Genomic DNA, 12,454 nt, shown 5'->3' on the forward strand with positions numbered 1-12,454 from the left:
ACCTCCCCTCTTTATTTAAACAAAGGGAGCTATGGAGAATATACTGCAGCTAAAGTTAGAGAAAATCAGGTGTGGGGCATCTCCTTCCCCAAACCTTCTTCCCATCAATTCAAACACTGCATTCTGGCTTGTCAGTAGTTGGGATGTTCCTTTCACAATCTTGTCCTATTATTATCATTGCCATTATTGCTATTCCAGGAGGAATGATTCTGCATATATTCAAAATTCTATCTGGTCTATCAGCAGCACTTGAAACCAGGTCCACATTTGCCTGGATTAATTTTAAAGCACACAGTTCTAAACTATTTTTGTAGCACTGGCCAGCCTAGCTGCAAATTCTTTAAACAAAGACGTGTTTTTAAAAATTGCAATTAAAACAGCTGTCGGATCTCCCCCCACCCCCCGTCCTCCCGAGAGATCTTGATTTGTTTTATTTTTACCTATAAACAGGAAGTTATTTCCCTGCTGAATTAAGATGCTCTTCTCCGTGCCTTTCTAACTCCTGAAAGTTAACGTCAACGGTGGCTGGGCGCGGGGCTGAGAAGTTGGCTAAAGGAAACGAAGACGAGGCAGGCGCTCAGTCCCGATTCTATCACCAGTCCCCTTGTTCTGGGGAACCCCCTTCGGAATAAGTATGCCGACGACTCAAGATTGACAGCTTTTCGGGGGACGATGGGCCACGACGGCCGAAGACAATGGGACTTGTAGTTCCACAACTCTGGAGGACGCCGCTTGGAGAGGGCGTCAAATCTTTCTCAAACTCAAGCTCTATCTATACGCCACTACTGGCGACACGGGAAGCCCCCACCTCCCCGCTCCCCACAAAGTATTTCACTAATGAGACCGGGGAGACCCAGGAGAGCAGACGGAAACGTCCAAGTTTGTGAAGTCAGAAGGATCCGCACCCCGAGAGTAAATAAAGGAAAATCCACTTACGGTCTCCAAACATGCCCCGTCTGCAGAAAGGGTCGCTCGTGCAGCCAACAGGCAAAACCCAGAGAAAGAGTCACAATCCGTGCGCCGCCAGCGAGACCAGCAAGGCGGTGAGTCACATTTTGTGGGTCCCTCGAAGCACCAGCTCCAGAAAAGGACCAGCCGAAGCCCAGCACCTCGGAACAACCTGCGCGCTTCCCATAAGGAAAAGGAGGCCGGGCTTAACCCCGCCCCCATATTACCATATACTATCCTGCTGCGGGGGAGGAACCACCCCCAACCTCCCCCCGGCGGCTGTATAGCCGCCGCTCGCCCACACGCTGCGTCGATTACTTGGAGAGGCGACCTCTGCCGGAAGCGAGCGGTTCTACGGGGTACAGATCGGGCATCGGCCGATAGTTTTCGCTGGGCAGAAAGGGCCTTGCGCCCCGGCTACCGGCCACTGCCCGGTGAATTGTTCCTGCTGACCAGGGGGGTAGACCAAGGCATTACAGTGACGTCCACCCACGAAAATGTAAAAAGAGGGCGGGGGTGGAAAGATGAAGCTTCTTCGTAACTTAGTCGACCCGGCCTTGGAGTTTTCTGATGGCAGCAATCCAGCAGGGGTTTGTCACTGAGGACGTTGTGGGATCTCCCAGATCTCACTTGACTGTTTGAGATCAACTAAGTTCGGCTGCCTGCTGCTATCCCACCCGCCCCGCCGCCAAATTGTGGAAGAACTCAAAATGAATAATGTACATGTAGCATACATTATTGCTTGCTTCCTGTCACAACTCGGTATCCTGAACACAGAGAAATGTAAATCACGTAAGCTAGTTTTGCATGGCATACTGAATTTATTTTTAGCTACATCTTCTGTTCCGTTTTACAAGGTTTCTTTTTAAAACATTGTTTCTCTTGTGAACTGGTTTGTAAACTGCCGAGAGTTAGGTATTTAACCTGGGCAACCATACACATTTTGCAAGTAAGTACGTAAATCACAAATAAAAATCACATTTAGGCTTGCATGTTGTGCAAATGCACATATAAGTATGTTGGTAAAGAAGTTCCCTGCATCTTGCTCTGACCATGAGTTTGGTATATTAATTTATTGCAGTCATTTATATCCTTTCAGAATAACAACCCTTCCCAAGGTAGAATACAAGAAATATTACTGAAAAACACACTTGTAGGATCCTTCCCATAGAACAGTTGGAAGTAATGGATGGCTGGCAATGGGAAGATCTTCACCTGCCACCTTCTTCCTTCAGAAGATGCTTGCCGTGAGGCAATTGGTGATGGCTGTGTGAGGCGGAGGAGAAGGAAGAGATTCTGGTGACAAAGTAGACCCATCTGCAGGCATTGAGGCTGCACTCAGCTCTTGCTCCTCATGTCTGTCTTGTAAAAACACCCTCTGGCTAGTTCGGCTAACCCACAAAACTAAAATGTGATTGGCTAGTTTGTGGCTCAGTGTGTTGTCAAACCCAGCTGGTGTGATTAGTTTGTGGTTCAATGTTTTGTGTAAACCCAAGCAATTGGATTAACTCAACAGACCAGGGTTAAATTAATGCATTAAAAAGTATAGGTAGCATCTTCAAAACACATGGGTCACCCCCAAAAAGTGACTGTGTACCTGTTGTACAGATAGAAAAACTGAGGCTGAGTTGGCTTCTGAACCATGATGTACAGGTCCTCCAACCTTAATGATTTGTGTAATTTGTGATAAAAATCTGATAGATAGATAGATAGATAGATAGATAGATAGATAGATAGATAGATAAAATCTAATCTATGCAGGTCAAATTGTCGCTGTATAGGCATCGTTATTACTGACTGACCTTGGTTCTGCTAAATTGAAGCTTTTGTGACTCCCAAGGCACCAAAGTTAATGTTGTTTAGGTGATTAAAAACCCTCCCACAGACATTACCTCAGTAATGCCAGTAACCGCATGGTAAGGTGGAAGTTACTGTCCCCATATTGGGCGTGAAGGTCCGCAGCACAAATCGAAGCTCTTACCTGCAATCTTCATTTCACTTATCTGAGAAAAAGCCTCCCTGAACTTTCTTCTGACTAGATAACTGCGCCGTCAGGTAACTTGTCAGGTTCACAGTGGACAGGATACCATATTTTAAAATGGGAAAATCCTATTCCACATCTCCCATACTTGACTTTCCAGAACTATGCATTCCACGGTGTCTGCAAATCTGTTTCAACAATTATTCCTTAACAGCCCCACCTTGCCGAAAGATGACTTTGTGCTTGAGCATCCAGCCTGAATTCTTAAGCCTGACAAATGTCAGTGGGCATAAGATGAGGTGAACTGAGATGAATTTGCTGTGCTTGAATCTCATCAGAAGGCAGGCAGTCTCCAGAGAAGCATGTGATCCATTGTTCCTTCCCAAGCCTTTAATTAACATAGAAATTATTTTTCGTGTGATATCTCCAATCATGGGTTATTTATGATCCCAGATTATCAGGTTGTGAACAAAGAAGTGCATGAGCTAGAAGGGAAATGCTCATTGTGATACAACACTGGGCTCCAAATAAAGGAATAAATGTGCATGTGAGCACAAACCACTGTCTTTTTCAAAGGGGATTAATTAAAGGACAAACAGGCTTTTTTTTTGAATGAACTAGGGTGGTAATGGCAGATAAATCATATTGTAGGCCAAATTCCTGTCAAGCAGCTCCAGCTATTGTGGTGCTGTTGCAACAAGCAGCACTGTAAAGCCTTGCCGTACATATTATGTAAGCCAGACGAGGATACCTGGCTAATTTTACATTGCTAAGATAGCCAGCTCTTTAGATGCCCCCAAGACCTTAGGGAATATTATCACTATGTATGGAAAATGTGTAATTCATTTGGAAAGGTGTAATGACATTATTCACAGGCACATCTTAACACTTATCAAAAATATACCGTGGTAGTTGCATTGCTTATATATTTCGTGGTGAATGAAATCATCCAGATACTAACCTTGATAAATAGGATGGATCAATCATCAAGTTTATTACAGCTCTAAGGCCATATACAAAATATCTAATAATAGCAATATTACAGAGAGAGAGAGAGAGAGAGAGAGAGATCTAAAACATTGCAGGCCCACAAAATTAATAAGTTAGCGTCTTTTTGTTAAGAGGCATTGCTATGAATCAATGCAAAACACATGCATGTCAGGGAATCACTTATCAACCAAAGCATGTCTGGGCTTCAGATGAATGATTCCTGGATATTAGTATCAAAAGATAGGTAATCATGAGAGGGAGCTGTCTCAGGCTGTTGTAGCAAAATCAGCAGACCTTAGAAAAGAAAAGAAAAAAAATTTGGTTGTGGCATAAGCCAGAACTCCTTACTTCGGGTGAGCAAAGTGGTCATCTAAATAGATCATCTAGAAAGGGGAAGATTTCAATGTCAGTGGCCGAAAATCAAGCAGTGCAAAATATAATTATGAGTATTTGACCACCCTATTCATTGCATGACACAAATGAATAAAAAGCCAGGCAAATCAATAAGATCCAACCACGATGGGTATGGATTCCATACAACCAATAGCTGTTGGTGACAATAAAACATAGAGCAGGCTAGATCCCATCTATTTCAAATAATAATACAATAATAATAATACACCTGACTCTCAACGACTCTGGGCAGCTCACAACAATCAAAGAAATTACAATAAAATCAAAAGAGGGCAGGTGCAGTGAAGAGGGTCTCACTCTTCCTCATCAAAGGCCGGGGTGAAGAGCCAGGTTTTATGGCTCTTCTAAACAACAGCAGTGTGGGGGCCATCCAGAACTTGAACACTTCGTTATGGTATGATATACTGTATGTATGGCATGCACTTAAAAATTACTTGGTTCTGTTTAATTTTTTGTGATTTTTTTTTTAAATCCAGCTTTCTCGAATGGGACATAGTTTTGTTAAAATACACTTGTTGATGTACAGATTTATGAGGCTATGAAGGCCGAGTAATGTAGTGATTAATGTAGTAATGTAGTGCTGGATTTGGACCAAGGAGATTCAGTGTCAATTCCCCACTCAATATCAAAGGTCACTGGGTGACTATGGGCTACTCATTCTTCTTTCAGCTCAACCTGCCACACCAAGTTATTTTTCTAAGGAATAAAATTAGGGAAGACCCCTTACGTATGCAATCTTGAGCTCTCAGATAAAATATGGGATATCAATGGCATAAATACATAAATAAATATGACTCTTGGGTGTGCAATTTTTGAGCCAAGACACATTTCAAGACACAAAGCAAAGAAGACTTGGTAAATTATTTGCCAAAGATTCTGTTACAGAGGTTCATGCCATTTCCTTTGAAAATAAGTGCACAGTGGGTTTCTTTGACATCATTGTGAATAGTTGTAGCAAGATGAATATTACAAACACATATCTTAAAAGGGAATACTATCACTTTCCATGGGGAGCTAGAGGTTTGCTCTATTGAGACCAAATTACATCATGTCATTTTGGCTAATTATATCCAATTTGACAGCTTTGTTGGTCTATATATTTCCCTATTTTGTTCTGGTTTTTTGTGGGGTGGGGGGCAAGGGTAACTGTGGTGACATTAATGTGTACTAGACAACCCTGTGACCTGTTGGGTCATCCTTTCAGAGAAAGGTAGTGCAGTCTGATGTGACCAGAATGAACATTAAATTTTAGGCTGACCATAATTTTTTACCCCAATGTGGGACAATCCTGTGATCATCTCAGAAGAGTATATATCATAAATAGAAAAATAATTGTAGTGGCAAACGAACTTCAATAATTAGTCAATATTTCCTTACCTAAACAGAGAAACAAAATGACCACCGGCGGATAAAAAAACAATGGGAGAGGGAGTGACTTCTGACTTCCTGTTGGCTTCCTCACTGACTGCTTGCGGGAAGCTGGCAGGGAGTGTTGGAAATTGTGACCTTGTTACTGTGAGGACACTGCAGCCACCACAATGTTGTGAATTAAACTGTCTGAACGTTGTGGAAATTTCAATTCCATAGGAGTAATGGGTCCTGGATTTTTTACTCATTCTTTAAATTAGTAGATTTTAGGTACCTTGATTCAAAAATTGTTTGCAGTATAATGCCATGAGTAAAATTTGACTTTGGGGCATCTCTTTCCTAGGGAGCAAATGGCTGCTTCTTCCAGGCTTAGAAGATGCACCAGAGGGCATTTAATGAAAAGGTTTCCAAACAAAGCCATGATTACAAATTACAGTTTAAGGCATTCTGCTTTAACTGGATCTGAACAAGATCTGCTTTCAGGTAAATCCAAAGCCAGCCATAATATAATAGAGCTTGAGGCCTGTCTCTGGCTGAAGTTGGCTTCCTTGATGGTGCTGCTAAAATAAATGGGGGGAAGGGGGGCTAATTTAATATTAGGATATGTTATTAGCACACTGGATTGAGTCAACAATAAATGACAGCTCCATTTCCTTACATTAGTCAATAGTTCAGAAGTCCTTACTGTTGATGAAAGAGCTGGGGACTGGTGCCATTACCAGCTCACTTTGAGGCCATTTTTCCTCTTCCACCAATTAAGCTACATATGTGTGTAGAGGGGAAGATTTGCTGGGAAACATCAAGCTTTCTCTTTCAAATCTGAATAATATTAAGTCCATTATGAGTAGAGCTGGGCAATCTTCACCTGCCAGTAGCTAAAATGAATGTTAGACAGATATCTATACAAACACATCATATAATTTTATTTCTAAACTAACATCAAATCCATTTCAGACAAAGCCATGCAACTGCATTCATGAACTTACTTATCATGTCTTATCTTTACAACTTTGTGTCCAGCTTCTTGTGACACAGTAAGTGCAGATAGGAATGGAATTGGCAGTAAGTGTCTTTGTTCTTGTATCCACTTTTATATGTACATTGATGTCCTGCATTTTTTTCTGCATAATTTCAGTGTTCCCTCTATATTTCTCAATGAGATGCAAGGCTACAGATCCATACATCCGGTTACCCCAGCATTTTCAGCATCTGAAATGAGCAAGTAGATCGATCCTTTTTATTCCAAGCAGCAAAATGTACCAGGTGAAATATAATCTCTAAAGATCTTTCAATATATTGGGTTTCCCCACATGCTCCCATTAAGAGTGTTGTTAGTTTCAGTGGTCACAATCAATGGAGAAAATATTACATTGATAAAGGAGGCAGTGAGAAATAAAGGAGCAGGTGGGGGGGTAGGCTGGTAAGCAAACATCCCTCAGAGTTTTTAAAAGGTGCCCTGTGCACACATTAGTCATGAATCAGTGAACCAAAACAGGCATTCGTACATTGCACTAGGATGGACATAAGACACATTACACAAGAGCAGTCATGGATGCATCACATAAGGCCTCTTCATGCAGCAAAAGATGTGTAGAAATATTTGCATGTTATGCAGGAGGGGAAAAAAGGATGAAGAAAATATGCTGTGATTTGATGCAGGCATCCCATGGTTTTTGCTACTGTTACAAAACGCAGGATGTCTGGGAATTTACTGAAGAATTGATGAAGAATGATCAGCTTACATGTGTGCACACACACATTCCATAATACAAATGCTTCTGGCAATTCAGTTGGCTCTTGACTTTAAACAGCAGCAGCCACAACAAAATCCTTGTATAGCTATCTTTAACAATAGTTCTCAAGTGCTGGAATACCATGTATGCCACTTATTGTTTAGCAGAAATGGAAATGCAATTGTAACAGCAATTAGGAGTGCCATTTAGACACATGTAGTCCAAAGAGATATTATGCTGAAGGGCAGGTAGCATGAGCTATAGAAATAACAAGGTGACATAAATTGCTTTCCACTAGAATTATTTTTCACAAATGAAATTTTATGGGGCAGATGGCCAATGTCTTGTCTTGTATTTGCAGAATTGCTGAAAATTTGGCCTTCCAGAGGGACAAAATATTTTTTGGCTTTATGTCCTCATCTTTGTAATTCCTTTTTAAATATAGAATCCTTTTTATTGCCTTAATATTCCAGAAGGGAGAGAAAGAAAGGCAGGGTGTGTGTGTGTGGGGGGGGGGAGAAACTAGGAAAGTCACAATGTCAAATAAAAAAGGCAACAAAAATGAAATGTTACTTATAAAAAAAATCATTTAACATAATTTTTAAACAGACTCTGACCACACAGAATGAAGCATCAGTATTTCTACTGATAGAGAGCCAGCTCGTAAACAGAAAGCAAAGAGTGATCCAAAATTATAAATCTGAGGTGTTTTCCACATTGAAAAATATTTGTTGTTGTTTCAATGTTTAGTGAATCCATAATTCTTCATATATTGATACATTCCAAAACTTTTGGCATATAATTCAAAAGTGATTTCACTTCTTTAAACAGTATTGATAGTTGTAACTGAGTTGCAACATAACTTAAAAAAAAAAAACCCTAATCTTAGAACCTATCCAAAACTTTTCCAAGACGCTGGAAATAATTGGGAATTTTAGAAGCTACTAATGCATCTGGACTAAACTGTGAAATCAAGAGATGTTTAAATTTAATATACTCCCATTTTGCCATTTTAGGCAATCCAAATTCCTCTTGTAATAACTCATTTAAGACTTGATCAGCTATAAGGTGATGCAAACTATTAATATCTCTACTTATCTCAAATATAAGTTTGTTATGTTAATAAGGGCCAACATTATATTTCCACTCCAACATTTTTCAAGTACATCCTGCAACTTTAACAAAGGAAATCCAATAAAACTATAAATTAAGATGAGCAAAGCCCTAAGTCTTGGCCAACAAGATCCAAAAAGATAAACAGATAATTGGAATCATAATTCAAAGAGAGGAGCACAAGATGAAATGTTACACAGATGATGTGGTATTAACAATTATGAAACCACAAAGCTCAATACAACAGTTGATAAAATTTAATGAAAGATTTTGGTTGCTTTTCCAGATACAAAATCAATAAGAAGAAAACAAAGATAATAATAAGGCACTTAACTTCTAAGGGAGAAAATTTTATGAAAAAAAGTATTGGCTGTGAGGTAACAAAAGATCCAATGAAATATTTAGGACTTTACTTGACAGGATACAATAAAGTTATATTTCAAAACAATCACAACAAGTTATGGAAAGAAACAAAACAAGACTTTGAAAGATGGAAAAGCTTAAAATTTTCCTGGCGAGGACTCATGGTGACAATAAAAATGAATGTATTACCTGAGATAAACTTCTTATTTTAAATGGCACCAATTCAAATCCCAGATAAAAAATTGCAGGATTGGCAAAGAACAATTAATAGATTTATATGAAATGGGGAAAAAAAAGAGTAAGATTCAACATGTTGCAATAATAAGATTTAAAAGAGAGAGGTGGAGTAGCTTTTCCCAACCTTAGATTATATTATAGAACAAGCTGTCTGTCATGAATAACAGAATGGTTAAAATTTCCTAATGGCAGAATATCAACTATAGAAGGAGCAGGCTTAACTAACAAACTTCACAGGAAACAAGCCAACAAACAAATCACCACTGGCATCACCATCAAATGCTCTTTATTTCAAAGACAATTACAGTAAGAAAGATCTAATTACATAAGCCAGCATGATATATCTGGAGACCGAACAAATCCAACACAACATTGGAAAAGAAAAACTTGCTGTCAATACGGGATTGAGAGACTAAAATGGAAGAATAGGTGGCAATGGAAGAATTAACTGCACATATTCACAACAATATTCACAGCAATTTATACACCTGGGCTGGCTATTGTTCTTTCATAAATGAAATGGTATTGATTATTTCTTGGAGAGAAATAATATGTCTACCAAATTAAAGTCTGATTCACAAGACTTAGATTTAAATGGGGTAGCATTTTAGCTAATTAATTATCTAAAGCCTGATTTAAATCTCCAGCCATAATTATCTGATCCAAGCCATAGGATTTTCAGACAGCTATGTAATGTGTCTGTCAAATCCTTAGTAGGACTATCATAATTAATTAATTCAGTACACTTATTTAAACAATCCCTCAGTATTAAACAAAATCTTTCTGGGTCATGTATTTCTTGTTTTGAGCAATTGTATCTTAAAATTATAAACCTCTAGCAGATTTTGAATTTTTACAGTGCATACTTCAACAACCCATCTCTCAGAAAAGAGATCATTAAAAAAAGCACCACTTCTAGTTTTAAGTTGCCCAATGTGATCAGTATCTGCTTACTCTTGGAGAGACATCTAAGGCCTTTAATGTTGCCTGAAATAAATAGAAATGTCATAATGAACTATTTTTTAGAATTAAATTAAAATTAAACATCTACATGCAGAAGGTGATGGGCAGCACTGTGTTGTGCTGTGTTGCACTGGTTCCCTGCCTGCCTGCCTGCCTGCCTGCCTGCCTGCCTGCCTGCCTGCCTGCCTGCCTGCCTGCCTGCCTGCCTGCCTTCCTTCCCTCCCTCCCTCCCTCCTGGCCAGTTCCAGTTGGTGTTGATGGGGAACAAGGTCCAGCCCATGGTCTCTGCTTTGCAGCATCCCACAGAGCTTGGCACTCTCTCCATTCCTGTTTAACCTCTACATGAAGCCACTGGGTGATGTCATCCAATAGCATGGGTGAGATATCATCAGTATGCTGATGATACCCAGCTCTATAATCCTACCCCAGGCTGACCAAGTAATGTGATGGAGGTTCTGTCTCAGTCCCTGGAAGCTGTGGGGGTCTGGATGGGGAATAACAGGCTTCAGCTCAACCCTAGCAAGACTGAGTGGCTCTGGGTTTTAGGGCCTCCAGGTTCTGGGGATTTTCCATCTGGAAAATAGTTCTGGGTGGAGTTGTACTTCCTAAACCTAACCACTGTGCAGTCTGGAGGTTTTCTTGGACTCATGGCTCTGTTCAAGGAACAGGCAGCAGCTGTGGCTAGCAGCGCTTTGAACAGCTTTGTGTGGTGCATCCATTGCATTTGTTCCTGGACTGAGAAGCTCTGTCACAGTCACTCATGCCATGTCACCTCCCAAATGGACTACTGCAATGTAATTTGCATGGGGCTGCCCTTGAAGAACACCTGTAAGCTGCAGCTGGTTCAAAATTCAATGGCATGGGCAGTTATGTGCATTCCTCGAACAATGCATATTATACTCTACTTTGTATGCTGTGTTGTTCCCAGTATCAGCTTCAGTTCAAGGTGCTGATAGTTACCCATGGTGTGAGGCTAAGTTATCTGAAGGACCACCTTTCCCCATTTATATCTACCTGTTGCATCTGATCCAGCAGGAGGGGTACACTATGGGTTCTGTTGATTACCAAGTGCCATCTGGTGCATCTCAGGAAGAGACACTTTTCTGTCATGCACCCATTCTTTGAAGCATCATACCCCCAGAGCTTAGATTAGCCCAACTTTGTTGACATTTTGTAAGGCTTTGAAGACTTGGCTACGTTACTGGGCATGAGAGGTGGAACATATGGCAAAGCCTATGAGCTGGCTATACTGATGGCTGTTTGTGGCTTATCTCAGCTGCCAATTATGTATTTATTGTTCTGTTGCATTTTTTAGCTGTTATTAGCCACCCAGAGGCAAGACAATGAGATGGGCAGCCATAAGAAATTGAACTAAATAAATGACACACACGTACAGATATGTATAATAGAAAGTACCTCCCCCCCCCCATTTTAAAGAAACTTTTAAGAAAATGTTTTTTTTAAAAAAATATCTACAAGATAGAAAGCAGCCAACCCTCTCCACTAGGGAATTATTTTCTTGTGTTTGTAAAATATAACAAGGCATTTGAATCATTTTTAAAACCAGGCTGTGCGTAAGCTATGCAGACTACATGTATTTATTTCTTGCAAATCATTCTCCTCCACTCCTGGTCCTGGCTGTTGTAAAATGTAATGTCAGGGTAGAATCAAGTCCTGACATGTCAGACACCAATAAAAGACCTTCTGGTAGCTTGGTTCCCTCCTCCCTTGTCCTGATCTACAGTATTGAATCCATGGTGATATGCTTTTGAGGGAAATTAACATGACAGGAAGCTCTCAGATATCCACTGAAGATTATATTGCTCTTAATATTATTATTGTGTTGGAAGGAAATCTTACCAGGATCCGTTCTGAACCAGGAATGAAGATACACAGGCAGTTGCTTGAACAGAGGTGATTGCTTTATTGTCCGAGAGCACGAAATACAGAGAAGTCAGCTGTTGGAGGTGGCCACACTTGCATTTCCCCACCAGCCCTTTATATAGGGATGCAGGTCTTTTGTTAGTGAAAAGGGCATGAAAGATTATGTTTTTACTTAGCCGGGTCATGCTTAGTTGGTTTCCTGGAAGGGGCGCTCTCTAAGAATTCTGAGAGAGGGTAATTGACTAAAGATCAGAGGCATTCCTGAGGTCGCACCCCCTATTGTTTTGTGGTTTCTTGCTCTTTAATCAATTAAGCTCTCTGCAGGGCTGTGGCTTTTGGCAGTTGGGTTTAGATTATTGTTATTCTGAGGGGAAGCCCTTTTTCCTTTACTTATGCTAAGGTGTTGCCTCTCTGCCTTTGTTCTCTCAGTCTCCCAACCTGATCAGCTTGCGGGGAATTT

At 40.4% G+C, this 12,454-nt stretch overlaps 1 protein-coding gene across 2 annotated transcripts in view; it reads right to left on the reverse strand.

Moving 5' to 3' along the window:
• TP53I11 (tumor protein p53 inducible protein 11) overlaps positions 1 to 1,139 on the reverse strand; it is an 83,536-nt gene extending 82,397 nt beyond the window's left edge. For both annotated transcript variants that reach the window (XM_063289646.1, XM_063289647.1), the window contains exon 1: positions 937 to 1,139. The gene's annotated coding sequence lies outside the window, so the exon portion shown is untranslated. The remainder of the gene's footprint in view (positions 1 to 936) is intronic.
• Positions 1,140 to 12,454: the final 11,315 nt, after the last annotated feature.

This window comes from Candoia aspera, chromosome 1 (genome assembly GCF_035149785.1).
Source record: "Candoia aspera isolate rCanAsp1 chromosome 1, rCanAsp1.hap2, whole genome shotgun sequence".
Lineage (NCBI taxonomy): Eukaryota > Metazoa > Chordata > Lepidosauria > Squamata > Boidae > Candoia > Candoia aspera.